This window comes from Sciurus carolinensis, chromosome 6 (genome assembly GCF_902686445.1).
Source record: "Sciurus carolinensis chromosome 6, mSciCar1.2, whole genome shotgun sequence".
In the NCBI taxonomy this organism is placed as follows: Eukaryota; Metazoa; Chordata; class Mammalia; order Rodentia; family Sciuridae; genus Sciurus; species Sciurus carolinensis.
In genome coordinates, this window is record NC_062218.1 from 96,162,071 (window position 1) to 96,177,123 (window position 15,053).

Consider the following 15,053-nt stretch of genomic DNA (forward strand, 5'->3'; position numbering starts at 1 on the left):
CTCCTTCTTTTTCTTTGTGGTGGTCATCATCGTTGTCTTCATCATCATTATCATTATCATCATCAACATCATCATCCTATGATCTTATTCCAATTTTAAAGTTATTTTTACAACACTCTCAATAAGTCATATTTTTCAACTGTCATCACTTTCTTGGGATTCAGGAATTGAAATATGGATAAAGTACTCACAATGTTCCTTTTAATTAACTTCTGTTTGTTTCCCACTCTGTTTAAACTGGAATATCTTTTAAACTGGAATATATTTGACAGGCTTGATTAAAATTTTTCTTAACTCCCTGAGTCCAGCCCTAAAAGATCTGAGACCTTACTCAGATCTCAAAGGTTAAAATAACAAACACCCTGCTAAACAGCTACTGGAGAACTTGTTAGCTTAGCTTTTTAGGCTGGGTGCCCATGCTGGCAGCTTTCATCTGTGGGACACACACACACCTTAATGTAAAGTGCAGAATGCACACGGTTTAGCCAGCCACATTCTACATGCTCCAGGAAAGTAGATAGCTCCATTAGGCAGTGTCAGAGAAGATAAATGTGCCCAAATTACTTGCCAAAAATGCTTAGTGAGCATCAGAGAGATGCATTCTGCTTTCCAAATTATTAAGCAGCCTATTCAGAAGTACTGAAACATCCATTTTTTCATTGCAGATTGTTGACCAGAAGCCAGGGACAGCTGTCTTCCTCTGATGCTTCATGGTGACGCCCACAGGAACTTTCTCCCTTCAGGGTTCAACACACTAAAATGTGTGAAAGAACAGGCATCATTGCAGTCCTGACATCCAGTATTTGACTGAAGGATTTTATGCACAGAAAACCAGGGATCCTGGAAAGTCAATCATCTACCTTTAGATGCAGTTTTCTCAGTAATATCAACTTGTCTGACTCTCCTGCGTAAATACTCTGAAATAAAATATCACAGGCTATTTGTTTTATACACACACACACACACACACACACACACACACATATACATATAACCATAGTTGGTAAGTGCACATCTTTTGGGGAGGCAGGACCTGAATCTAAGTAATGATGTATTTTAAATGAGTCATTTTACTTGATATGTTTGAATGACACTGTGAAGAATTAAATGACCTCTTAGGAACTGTCTTTGAAAGTGAGGTCCCTGAAGGCAGGGCCTGGAAACCTCCCTTTTAGCAAATACTCCAGGAGGTGGCCCCTTTCTTAGCCATCTTTTGTCTAAGAAATACACACTCAAAATCCTCCTCAGAAGGACTATGAACATTCGTACTGCTAATTTACTTTAGGCAGAGTTACTCACAAAAAATAATTAAAAGCAATTAACAGCATTATTTTGTCTGTCAACTTAGTCATCTTCTCGTCTCATTCTGGTTTGCCTTCCATTTTTCTGCATAATGAAATGAACCCTTGTACTCCAGCTATGAGTTCTCAATTATTCTCATTTATTTTTAATCTAGTTTACTAGTGACCAGAGACTATCCACCATGGTCACTATATTTAAGGAATGATTCATTTATCATATCATTATTTCTTTATTAGTATCTAATAGTTAATGACTAGAATTCTATCTAGATTTTCCTTCTGACCAGTGGTTGCTTGGACTGCTATAACAAAACACCACAGACTAGGTGACTTAAACAACAGAAATTTATTTCCTCACAGTCTGGAACCCAGAAATCCAAAATTAGGGTGCTGACCAATACAGGCTCTGATGAAGGCTCTCTTCCTAACGTACAGACAACCACCTTCTCACAATGTTCTCACATAAATTTTTTTCAATGTGTGCTTGGAGAAAGAGAACTCAACCCCATCAGATTAAGATCCCACTCTTATGACCTTATTTAACATTCATTACCTTCTTCACGCTTTTTGCAAAAACAGTTATATTGTGTTTAGGATTTCATTATTTGAACTGAGAGAGACACAATTCAGTCCATAGCAGTCCTTCAATTAGGGAATGGATAAACCAACTCTGATGCATCCCTGCTGTGGCACACAACTCAGCTGGAAAAAGGGACAAGCTGTTGATACACAAAACAACAGAAATGAATCTCATATTATGTCAAGTGACAAAAAGTCAAATTAAAAGGGGTACATACTATATGAACCTATTTACAATACATTGCCCAGAAAGGGCAAACCTGTGGGAATAAAACACAGATCAGTGATTGCTGGGGCTTGTGAAAGGGTTTGACCAACAGAGATATGGATTATCCCAATATGATGTAGAAAAAAATTTTAATGCATATCTTGGTTATAATGATGTTCACATGACTGTAATGTGTTTATCAACATTCGAAAAACTATACACTCTGAGAGGTGAAATTTAATATATACCCAAATTATATTTAATTTTAAAAATTAAAAATAATCTGTATCCTATGCTATTTATCAGATAGTCACCATACTATAAGGTAATAATATCTGACAAAAATACCCATTACCAAGGGTATTACTTTTTAATTTTTGCTTTTTAAATTTAACTGAACCCTCCAGAAAAAGATAATGACTTAATGAAAAAGCAGTGAATCACATCGAAAGTTTAAAGATTTTTTTTCCCTTCAGTTGAGATGTCCTTTGTGTAATCCCACAAATCGAAAATCACTTACTAAGCCTCTAAATCCGCAAACTAATAATATTACTAGCAAGGGTAAAATAGAAATCTTAGGAAACACAGCCCCAAGCTTCCTCGGAGCAGCTTTTTTAAAAGAATGGACAAAGGCATCAAAGGGACCCAGAGAACATGAACCCAACCTTGTGTGTTCCATAGCAACACACCTGTTCAGGGGAGGAGAGCTAAGTTTCCTCTCTTAGCTGACATATCCCTCCACATCTCCTTCCCTCTCTCCATTTTCCTGTCATTTTCTCAGTACCCTCTCTCATTTTCCTGTCATCTGCCTAGTGTCCACACAGCAATCAATTATCATTTCTATCATGTTTTACCATTGACCAAAAGAAAAATAAACTGGTGAGCAAAGTCCTTTGTTGTAGCAACATCAAAAAAAAAAAAAATTTAACTCCATCACGCAGGTAATGACAGATGGAAGCCACAATCCCTAATGGAATCTCTCTCAGAGGAAACAAGTAACATGACATTGATAGACTATCAATGAGGATGTGGCAAATGTGCAGGCAAATTTTCCAACACATTATTCCTCTGGGAGTTTCTCCATTTATTTGATAAGAGGTGAAATCTTCTTAAAATATTTTCAGGGAAAAATATAAACTACTAAAAGTTCCATAGAAGTCAACTTGTCTGGAAAGAAAACAAAAACAACTCTGCTCCAAAATGGAATCACCATGATGAGAGGGAGTCTTGGGAACTTAGTCTGAAAAGTAGGTGGGAGTGGGAGCAGAAATGTGCACATGGGCACATTTGCTAGAGATACCGGGGACCCATATCCTATCCATCAGGAACCTAGGCTTGAACCTTTGCTGTAAATCTAGAAGGCTGTTATCTTGGCGCTGGTCTGAACCGAAAGAGAGCTAAGCTGTTGTCAAGAATAACTCTGCAAGATGGTTGGGATTCAGACTTGGCTGCCCAACCTTGTTTCAGCTCTGCAGCTGTGAAAGCAGCTCTGCACTGCCTTTGTCAGGTTTGGGCTACCTAATAAAAACTCCAGAACCATCCACTCCTCTCATCCCTCGCCCCTTTCAGTCATTCATTCATACCCTATTTTTAGGATTCCTTAGCAACTGAGCAGCCTGTTATTCTGTAACTAATATTTTGCATTCCTGATTCCATTACATACTCACCACACCACCCCACCCTCAAATGTATGCCATATCATCATATGTAAGTTATCCAGAGACAGGAAATACACATCCATCCATCCCTATAACTTCTGGATGCAGGAAATTCTTTCTGTGTCCACCCTGACTTCTGACAAAAATGAATCCCATTCCTAGCTCTCCAAGTTCACAGGACATGGGAAAGACTAAGCAACATTCTTTTTACAATAACTTTTATTTTGCATTATTAGAAATAAGAACATGACAATTTAAAAAATCAATTGTCTGCTTTTGAAAAAGCTACAGGGCAAGAGAGCTGCATCAGCCTCACTATGGCTCTAGTATAGGATGTGGGGGGGAGAATTTATACTTTATTTCCCCACATGTAAGGAATCTGCCATTTTCATTGTAAATTACAGAAGCATTTGTGCTACTGTTGTAAAACGTTGTAGCATATGGGGTGGGGGAAAAATCTCTGCTTTTTTCAACTTGGGATCATTTTTAATCATACAGTCTTGGCAGGTCTACTTCTCACCCATTTCTCCTTTTACTAACAGTTTGTTCCTATTCTTAGCTTTGCGGGAATGTTTGACTATGTGATATATTTTGGGAAAATCAGCTATAGTCATTGAATGTACTAATGAAGAGGCTCATTTTATAGATATATAAATTAATTTAACATAATACTACACTTTTAAAAATCTACTTCCACATATTTATTGTGAACACTTTTTTTCTGACACACAAAAAAATTTTTAACTGTGAAAACTTAATCATAGCCAGTTCTACAATGAGGTTTTCGACGAATACTAGTCTGTAGGAGCAGTATGGGTTGTAGGTTCACTCACATAGACTCTTTGCTTCTACTTTCCTATGGCAGTATCTGATAGATTCCACTGAAGATTTTGTCCTTGGCAGGGCCTGAAGCAGAGCATCCTTTGGTCAGGACCTTCATTGTCTTGCCAGTTATTTGAAGCTTTGACTGCCCAGTGCAAAGCTTCTATCTCTCTAGTACTTCATGGAATAAGAGAGGAATGTGGGTAATTTTCATTAGCATGAGCTCTTAACTCCTCGGCTTATACTCTTTAGAAATAGGTTGGATTACAACCTAAATCTCATATCTAACATTGAAGTTGCCCCTCAGTAATGGTGAGAGATTGGTTCCAGGAGCTCCTGCAGATACCAAAATTTGCAGATGTTCAAGTCCCTTATATAAAATGGTATTTGCATAAAGTCTACATACATCCTCTTGTATACTTTAAACCATCTCTACATTTCTTATATCTTTATAAATAGTTGTTACACTGCATTGTCAAGGGAATGATAGTAAGAAAAGAGTCTGTATATTCAGTACAGACACAATCTCTTTTTTCATGATATTTTCAATCTGCAGTTGGTTGAATCATGAGTGCAGAGGAAGGAGTGTATTTTATTTCGACATTAATTTTAGCCAAATAAACCAAGAAATAAAATTAGAGAAAGATATTGTGAGATTCTTGGAAAGTTAGATATCTGATTGGTACTATGTCCAGAATGTTGTGTTTCTCCTAACAACCCCAAGCAGTAGGTTCCTAATATGACTGTTACCCCTGAAGTTAAAGTGTATGCAGTTTTCACACTTGATTCTACAAGTTTGTCATAAGAATTTTCTAGTCAGGCATGGTGACACACACGCCTATAATCCCAGCAACTCAGGAAGCTGAGGCAGGAGGATCATGAGTTCAAATCCAGCCTCAGCAATTTAGCCAGACCCTAAGCAACTTAGTGAGAGCCTGTCTCTAAATAAATATAAATAGAGCTGGGGATATGGCTCAGGGTTAAGTGCCCCTGAGTTTAATCCCCAGTACCACAAACAAAACAAAACAAAAAAAAGTTTTTAAACATTGTCATTTGTCCCTAATAAATGCCGTGGGAAAATGTATTCCAACAGTTTCATCTACATTAATATACTTTTACATATATGTACACACATGTATATAAATGCATACATATAAACTATCATCTATACTTAAAAAATGATGGAAATAAATTTTATTGTTATCCAAAAAGACTAAAAAGCCAAAAGATCCTTTTTGCATCAGCCATAAATATATTTGAACAAAGGCACATTTTGGTAGAATTACTTAGACCTTTTGCTTCAATATTCAGAATCAGTTTGATCTAGTTAAAGCTGTTAGTTGTAGCCAAACACTGCTCTGTGTGGTGAGCTCTGTGCATCCCCACCTAAATGCTGAAGGTCCCCAGAGTTTTTCAGTCCTGTAAGTCCAAAAGAAAAGTTTTCAGCTGAGGAGCTAGAGGCAGAACTAAGATACTAAACACTCAGTATCTTGGGCTACCCTCCCCCTCTACAAGCTTTTCACTCCAGAACAAGTATCCTACCAAGATCTAGCTGCTTATGTTCGTTTTAAGAAAGCCCAGAGAGTGAGAAACTTCATACTCAATGTGGCTGCATCTCCTAAAGTCCCATTATCAAGATTTGCTGTTTATTCTTCTCCTTCCCTGGTCTTTTTTGCTTCCTGCCAGCAGGAAAAATGCTGGGCATCACAATTCTCTAACCACAACCACAAACAGATTAAATTCTGGTTCCAAAGGGGTCATTTTGTCCTCTCACAGTCAAATGCAGGGTCATCTTTGTTTAGTACCTAAAAAGCAGGTATATGCTGGGGTTCTTGAGTAATGCACCTAAAAACAATGTATCAGACAGATCCTTATGGTGAGATCTTGCCAAAACCTCCTATTTTATTCTATGTAACTCCTATGAACTAATATTGTGAAATAAGAATTTGTCCCTAAGCACATTTCTTAAAAGTAATAAATTAGATAAATATTTTTTAAATTAGATAAATATTATACGAGTTACTTTGAAACTACCACTCTGCAATTCTTTCACTATTTTAATAACTTCTTAAAATACCATGTTTAAAGAAAGTTTTGTTTTTCTCATCTCCTTCTCCTATCTGCTACATTTTGTAACAAATCCATAGTCTGATGTTTATAATATTAGTTACTGTGGAAATTAATTTAATGCTATGGTAGGAATGCTTTACTGAGATAGCATGGGTCAGTAAAGGGATTTGAAACACTAGTATTGAGTTACAATAAGCATTTTTTAAAACAGTACCAGGGATTGAACTCATGGCTTCCCCATATGCTAGGTAAGCACTCTACCACTGAGCTGCATCTCCAGTCCACAATGAAGATTTTTAAAAGCAAAACACCTAAGAAATAGAATCAATTTCAGAATTAGTACATACTTCCTTTGTACCCACCTATTACTCAGCTGCAGGTGCATTTTAAAAGATGAGGCCAAATTCTATTTGAAAACACCTATTACTTACAAAATGAAATAATATACAAATGAAGAGAACATACTATCCTATTTTAAAAGTAACCTCCACTGTATTTATCTTATGAAGATAAATGACCTTTTTCCCTCCTTGGAATACTAGATTGGTTAGATGGGTAACACAGTGTGTGTGTGCATGTGTGTGTGTGTGCGTGTGTGTGTGTATGCACGCAGCACATGTGTGTGTTTTGGGAGTGGGGAATTCATATAGAAGGAAAGAAAGTTCCCTGTAATAGAACACTCTTCTACTTAAAATAATAATTTTATTAAAACCTGTATTCCTACTTGTAGAGTGAAAGGAAATAAAGTCTTATCATCTCCCTGGTTTCCAGATCCCTGAACTACCAGCTCCCAGCTCCCTCTTCTTTCAGATAGTGGACCATACTAACACCACCACCCTCTTACACCAGCAAACCACTCTGTCCCACAATAATTCCAGGGCTTTTGCCCCATTGCACTTCCCCAGAGGTCAAATGAGAAGGTCTCAGATCAGAGAAGACTTCTCATTGGTAATAATGTGAACTTTGACTGAGTTTAAAAGAAGAAACTGGATGGAGAAGGGGCACCTCAGACAACAAGCTTCCCTCAGAGAGTAAGCTAACGTTTGCACAACTTCTGTTCTATCATCATGATGATCTCATTCCTGCTTCGATACCATCAACTCTTTTCCTTGCTCTTGCCCCTGACCTTGCATATCACCTCTTTGCTACCCTTTGTCATTTGGTCCTCTCAGTCATCAAATGAGAGGGGGAAAGAATCTATTATTTGAAAGATTTGACCTAGATTATTTGGCAAATGTTTTTATCAGTATGCATTTGTCAGTCTAGTTTCTAATCTCATTTCCCTCAGTGAACTCCTAAAAACAAGCTCCTATTTTCCAATCCAACATGTTATTTACAGGATAGCACTCAGCACTTAATAAATGGTTTTGTGTGTGTGTGTGTGTGTGTGTGTGTGTGTGTGTGTGTGTCATATGAAGATAATTAATGGGATGAATAATTTGTCCTCGTCTCTGAAAAGGCTGTGTCATCACTGGGCTGTTGTCAGCCTGGTGAAGTTGAAAAGTGCTGCAGCCTCCGAGCCAGATGCTCAGGTGAAGGACTCCACCCAGGAGCACCAAGTGTGGGCTCCAGAACCCACAGGCACTGCCCATACTGTAGTACTAAACTCACTCCCACCTGAGTTGCGCTGTTGTGTACACCACTGAAATGATTTAAGACTTCAAAGGAAGAATAGGATAGAGTAATAAATTTAAAATTCACAATCTACAACTCACGTGGAAAGAAATGTTTTTTAGTTTATTTCTCTATAATGGAATCAAATTTAACTCTAAAGTCCCCACTTTCAATGACAGGAGGAAACTCAAATCTTGTCACTCTCAAGGTAACCATATCATATCATTGCAGTTTCAAAGCTGGTCTCTTAAATATTCAGTCAAATTAAGGATTTAAATTCAATCCATTTGGAGCTCAAGTTCAGTACAAAAGCTGTCCTCTACTCTCAAGGATTCTCCTCCTCTCTTCCCACCTCAAGATGTATTTGGATGCAAGGGAAGAACATTTAAGGGGCATGTCTACTGTGCCCCAAGTGCCTTGGGTCCTTGCTTTAATTAAAGTTTATTCAGCTGAATAACTTATAGTCTCTTGTCTCAATGTGATAAAGACCTCCAAACCCTTTTAATCCCCTCCTGGCTCAGTTTGAAGATTCAACCTCCTATTGATCCTTTGGGCTGCTCACCTTAGAGCCTTGGTCACTATGCTCCAAGGTGAGATGGTTCCTGACTTGCCAGCTGCTGGGCTTATTGGAAAGCACAGTATCCTTCCTTCATGTCCAGATTGTGAGCATGTCTCCAGCCTTCTCTCTACTTAACTTTCCATTTCTACTCAGTGTTGACAAGGAGCACTCTGATGGGTGGTTTCCTCCCAGAGCTCCAGAGAAGAGGGTCAGAAGTCCCCCTACCTCTAGGAGTCTCAATCTGCTACAAAGAAAAGGGAGAGGTGTTTGAAACTGCATCAGGAGGTAGACCCAGAAGCAATACAAATATTCTCAGCTAAATGCTTGCTTTCCTCATTCTCTTGCCAAGTCCTTTTCCCTGACTTTTACCTCTTCTGTAGGATTTGGAGACATTTAAAAAGTATCTTAGTACTCTTCATTTCAAAACAAAACAATAGGCCTGGGGACATAGTTCTGTGGTAGGACACCTGCTTAGCATACCTAAGGTTCTGGATTCAAACCCCAGCATCAGAAACAAACAAACAAAAAAAAAAAACAAGTAACTTTGTAACTATTCCTTCAAATATAGGCAACGAATAGATTTTAGAGGAATCTTACAAAGAAAACAAAGATGTAAGTGTGGTCAGGGCTTTATTTTAAAATACTGTTATTCTTCCTCATAATAATAACTAAATTCTAATTTTTAACTTTAACCTAGCAAAATATAGTATTTTCTTGGTTGAGCTTATGGATTACTTTAAACCTTCAAATTCTATCAGTTTTTTTTTTTCTGTTGTTGTTTTACTAGCATTTGGTGATTCACGCTATTTATTCTTGCTGCCCTCACTTCTTTTCTATGCATAAAAGAGAAGCAATATATACCTCTCTGATACTGACAATTTCACCACTCTAACCTATCAGTCTGAAGCAAATGGGAGGTGTCCCTCAAGAAGAAAATCAAGATTGGAAACTAGACCAGGATGCTTTGAGCATGCAGTGGCTAGGATTGGGAACAGGGGACATTGAGGCCAAGAAGATCCCCTTTCCTCAACAGGGAATAAATTGATTATACTGGAGGAATACAGGCCTTGATCTGGAAGACCCTCAGGTGTCACCAGGAACTGTGTTTCTTGGGAGTGGTGTCCTCCACAAGCTTGGGCACCACAAGCTTTAGTCGCCTTGGGGACCCAATGAAGTTTATCTTTGTTCTCCATTGCTCACCAATCGCAGCAAGTGCCCTTCCTCTCAAGTGCCCACCCCTCTTACCCAGTGCTGCATGATATTATGCAGATGACTGGTCATAGAACTGATAGTCTGACTTACCATTCATGTGCTACTAGGACTTCACTATCATATTTGTGGCATTTGGCAAAACAGAACAAGCCTTAGAGAGATAATTACTGCAAGGACTGGCAGGGGCTGTTACATGTACCCTCAATAACCCTCACTGAGCAGCTGACTGGGTTCATTACACACAAAGAAGAGCTGGAGGATGATCTCCTACCTCTACCCAGATACAAGAATCTTTGGTCTCAGATGGCAATGGAATTCACACCAGTATCTAACCTCCACCCAGACCTGCACAGCATCTACTAAAGCTACTGCTGCTTTCCCTTTGAGTAGGGGGACTTCTGTTGTCCCCAGTCCCATGCCACAGTTCCCTTTTGGCTTGGAGTAGGTATCTCCCCCAGCGTGTATTGAAAAAAATCCCATCTCCAGGCATGTTGACCTCAGATGAGAATGAGAAGGAAGACTGAACATTTCAGTCATGAGAACCTGTATCAGTTATCAATTCATCACCTCTCAGCTCTGAATTCACCTTTCAATGTATGCTCTGTGGTAATGGAGTTAGACTTAGTATTTCTCCTCTGCCAGCTAGCATGATGCTAAATTTGTCAGTAGAGAAGGATGCTAGAGGAATACTGGAGGGAGAAGGGACTTCTTACCCTGGTACTGGTGTGCTCCTCTTAGCAGGGTCCTATAGTGCACAATGGTTTCTCCAACACTGGGCTCCTGTGGAGTGCGGCTCCCTTGACATCTGGCTCCTGCAGACCAAAGAAAACAGCAGTGTTCAGCATCCAGAAGTAAAGGACATGTCTCCATGGGCAACACTTCCCATCACCTCTAAGGCTGACTTGCAATGAGGTACCATAAGCTCTGCAACTTTCCACAAATGGCTCTCTCAAAATCCCCTCAGAGAGCTTTGCAGTAAGATCTAAGGCACACAAATGGAAGCCTTCCCTTCGGAACCCAGAGGGTGGATTCCCAGGAGTGCTACCATCACAGGACCTCAGCAAACTGCTTCCCCACCCAGTGAGCCATGGCTGCATGCTTTCCAACAAGGTCTAGATCTGGATTTTAGCCCAGGTTGAAGGGGTCTCTTCCTTGAGTGCCCTGTCTCAGCCTTCGAATCACAGCTGTTCTTCATATGACCTATTGCTCTATCCTTGAGTTACTTTTACCTTTGAGTAGACAATCTTCTGTTATTGCAACCTTTTATTATAGTTGAAGATTCTTTATTTCAACTTTTGCTCTGCAAAACTATGTGATATCTGTCTCCTGATTGGACTCTAATACATGTCAAATGCAAACATTCACATCAGCTCCTTATCCTCTCAATATGAACGCACACCTTGAACAAGACACAGGCAAGATGGAATAGGGTGGAAGAGACTGAGGGGAACCCATAGCAGGTCAGCTATTCTGCAAAAAGGATATCTTCTAAATGGAAATAAAAAGGACCTCAGAAGGCAAAGAGGAATTTAGGTTCAAAGAAGACTTCCTGACCAGGAACATTAAGGAAGGCACTAACTTGCCTTCCATACAGACATAAGTAAAGAGTAAACACTCATTGCTTTGAATGTCAAAAAATTATTAGAAGGTCTCCAAGTCAAAGATCAGGAATAAAGCCAACGATTTACAGATGAACAAGTAAAATATTGTATAGACCCAATTCAAAGAGATACAGGGATATTGGTAAAATATCTAATCCAACTCTATCTTATTAAGCAAGAAAAAATTCTGGGGGCTTTGGGGACTAGGATCTCAGACTGTGGTCACCAGGCAGCCAATCATGCTTTACTCAACCTCCAGGGCTCACTCCCCCATCCCAAGAAGGCACTCCTGGGAGTGGGCTCTATCCCATTTATTAATCCTTATCTTTCTTTTTTTTTCTCCTTAATTTTTTTTATTTGTTCTAATTAGTTATACATGATGGTAGAATGCATTTTGACATATACATAAAAGGAGCATAACTTCTCATTATCCTGGTTGTACATGTTGTAGAATCACACCAGTTGTGTAATCATTTATGTACATAAGCTAATAATGACTCATTCTACTGTCCTTCCTACCCTCATACCTGTTCCCCTCCCTTTACTCCCTTCTGCCTAATCCAAACTACCTCTATCAATCCTTATCTTTCAATTCCTTTTTGCAACATCCCCTGTACTTTGAGTCTTAGTGTTTTTATAGCCTTACTTTCCTCTCTTTTCTCCTCCCAATCTCCCTCATGGAGAGATTGAAAGAGGCACAATATAATTCTAAAGTATGTTTTTTTTAAAAACAATAACAACAACATTGTAAATAATTATGAAGTAGAAATCATAAATGCATGGGTTCAGAATGAATAAAAATACCAACTACTCTAATATGTGCAAATAGGTACTTGTGGGTTGTGATAAAATTGCTGAAGACAGCTTCATTCAGAAATTCAAAAAGTGCTGTATTTCAAATGACATGCATTGAACACAGCAAAGCTGATGTGCTCTGAAAAAACTGGGTTAGATGATACAGGCAGTGGTCCTAGTGCTGGCAAAGATTCTAATGTCAAAGGTATATGATTGAGGAACTTAAGTGAAACTGGGTTGGGATATGTAAGGGAAAAAACCCAACTCTGCCACATTCCTAAATATATGTATCATTTTATATAATGAAGTTTTGATAAATAATTATTAATCATAACAAAAAATTTTTAAAAAGGCATTTGACTGTTTTATCTATATCCTTAGATGTGTATATTATATTCAAGTTGGCCTTAAAAGCTTTTTTAAAAAAATCAGTTTATTGAAGAAAAAAATGAAGGGTCTCTTTATATTCAAGATTTTCTTGTGTTGAGGCATACAAGGACTAGAGTGAGCAGGGTAGCTAGTGATCAGATAAGGAAGGAAGAATCAGCCTAATCTTGAGCCTTGCTCCAAAGTTCTTGTGCGAGAGTTTACTCATCCCTCTGAACTAGTGAGGAAAGTATCTGTGGCCCCTGAGATATCCTTTTCCTCCCCAGAAAAGAATAGTTAGGAGCCCCTGGCATAGAAAGTCTCATTTTAAAATTCAAACACAACCCATATACATACATATGGTCAATTGATTTTCAACAAAGGTGCAAAGACAATTCAATGGAGAAAGATAGTCTTTTCAAAAATGATCACTGGATATCTATTTGCAAAGAAAAGGAAATTTAAACCTTGTACTATACACAAAAATTATGGTAAATGCAGATGATAGGCATAAATGTATACCTTGTAACTGTAAAACTTATCAAAGAAATCATAGAAGAAAATTTTGTGACCTTGAGTTAGGCAAAGAACTCTTATATGGGACACCAAAAACATGATCCATAAAAGAAAAAACTTGGACTTCATAAAAATTTAAAACTTCTATTCTTCAAAAGGTATTGTTAAAATAAAAATACAAAGTATAGAGTGGGAGAAAAGATTTGTAAAATGCATACCCATTGAAAGACATATCCAAAATACATAAAGAGATCTCTAAACTCAAAATTCCACTTAAAAACAGGCAAAATAATTTGAATAGAAACTTCAACAAAAAATACATAGGTGGCAAAGAAGCACATGAAAAGATGCTCAGCATTATTTTGATTAATTTGCATCAATGGCAGTTTCTTATAAAATCAAACATACACTTGCCATTAAACCCAAAAATCTCATTCTCAGAGGCTTTTACTCAAAAGAAACAAAAACCTATATACAAATATTTATTCCTCAGCACCATATATAAATAAAAAATAAAGGTCAACTGACAACTAAAAAATACTAAAAAAAAAGCCAAATATCTATAATGGATTTATTCAATATTACCTCACACTTAAAATAATCCAAATGTTTTTCAGTCAATGAAGAGGTAACAAACTGTGGTATATTCATATAATGCAGTAAAAAGAAATAAGCTATCAATGCATGCAAGTGTGGGGGGGAAGAAGCTCTAATGCCTTATGCTAAGTGAAAGAAGATAGATTCAAAATACTATATACTACATAATTCCTTTAATATGACATTCTGGAGAAAGAATGAGAGGGACACAAAAGTAACCAGTGACTGTCAGCAGCTGGAGATGGGAAGAAGAATTAAATCCCAGGCAGATGTGAACCTTTGGGGATGATGCAGATTTTTTTTTTAATCTTGATTGATTGTGGTGTAGTTACAGGACTGTATACATCTGTCAAAGCTCATAGAACTGTACTCGAAAATGGCAGATTTTACTGTATATAAGTTATATCTTAAGTTTTTAATGTTCAAAACAAAAAAATATATCCCCACCAAAAAACTCTGACCCGAAGTCAGTATGGTCATTGTTGGCGGACAGTGCTGGCTTCTTAGCTCCCCTGCAAGCAGGAACACCAGGTAATGCCTGACACATTTGTGATCCCTAAAGTCCTAAAATGTTGGACAATGATTTTTCCCTCCTCACCAGTAGCTGCCAGTTGATGGTTAAAGACAGAAGGAAGACCGGATACACAAGACAGGCCTGGGGAACTTTCTTTTCTTTTTCCTTTCTTTCTGTATTCTTTTGCCTTTCCCCCAATTTTCTTACTTTTCTATCAGTTCTTTTTTCTATTTATCAATCTACAGATGCTTAGCTGAAAGGGATTAGCCAGAAGCTATGGCAAGTGTGGCAAAAGAAAGCATTTGCTCCTGATCAGTAGCATAGTAACAAATGATTAACAACCAGCAATCTTAAACACACACATACACACACACACACACACACACACACACACACACACACTCGGTTTCTTTCAAATTTAACAGCTACAAAGGCTGGGGACATAGCTCAGTGGAAAAGCATGAGATTAGCATGTGTTAGCCCTTGAGTTCAATCTCTGGCACTGGAAAAAAAAAAAAAACTATAGTACATAGTTTATAAATAGTAAAATATATAATATTCTTTCATGTGAATTTCATATAGTCAATTGATTCTCATAGAATGTTTTATTGATTTTTTTATTTTTTATTTTTATTGTAAAC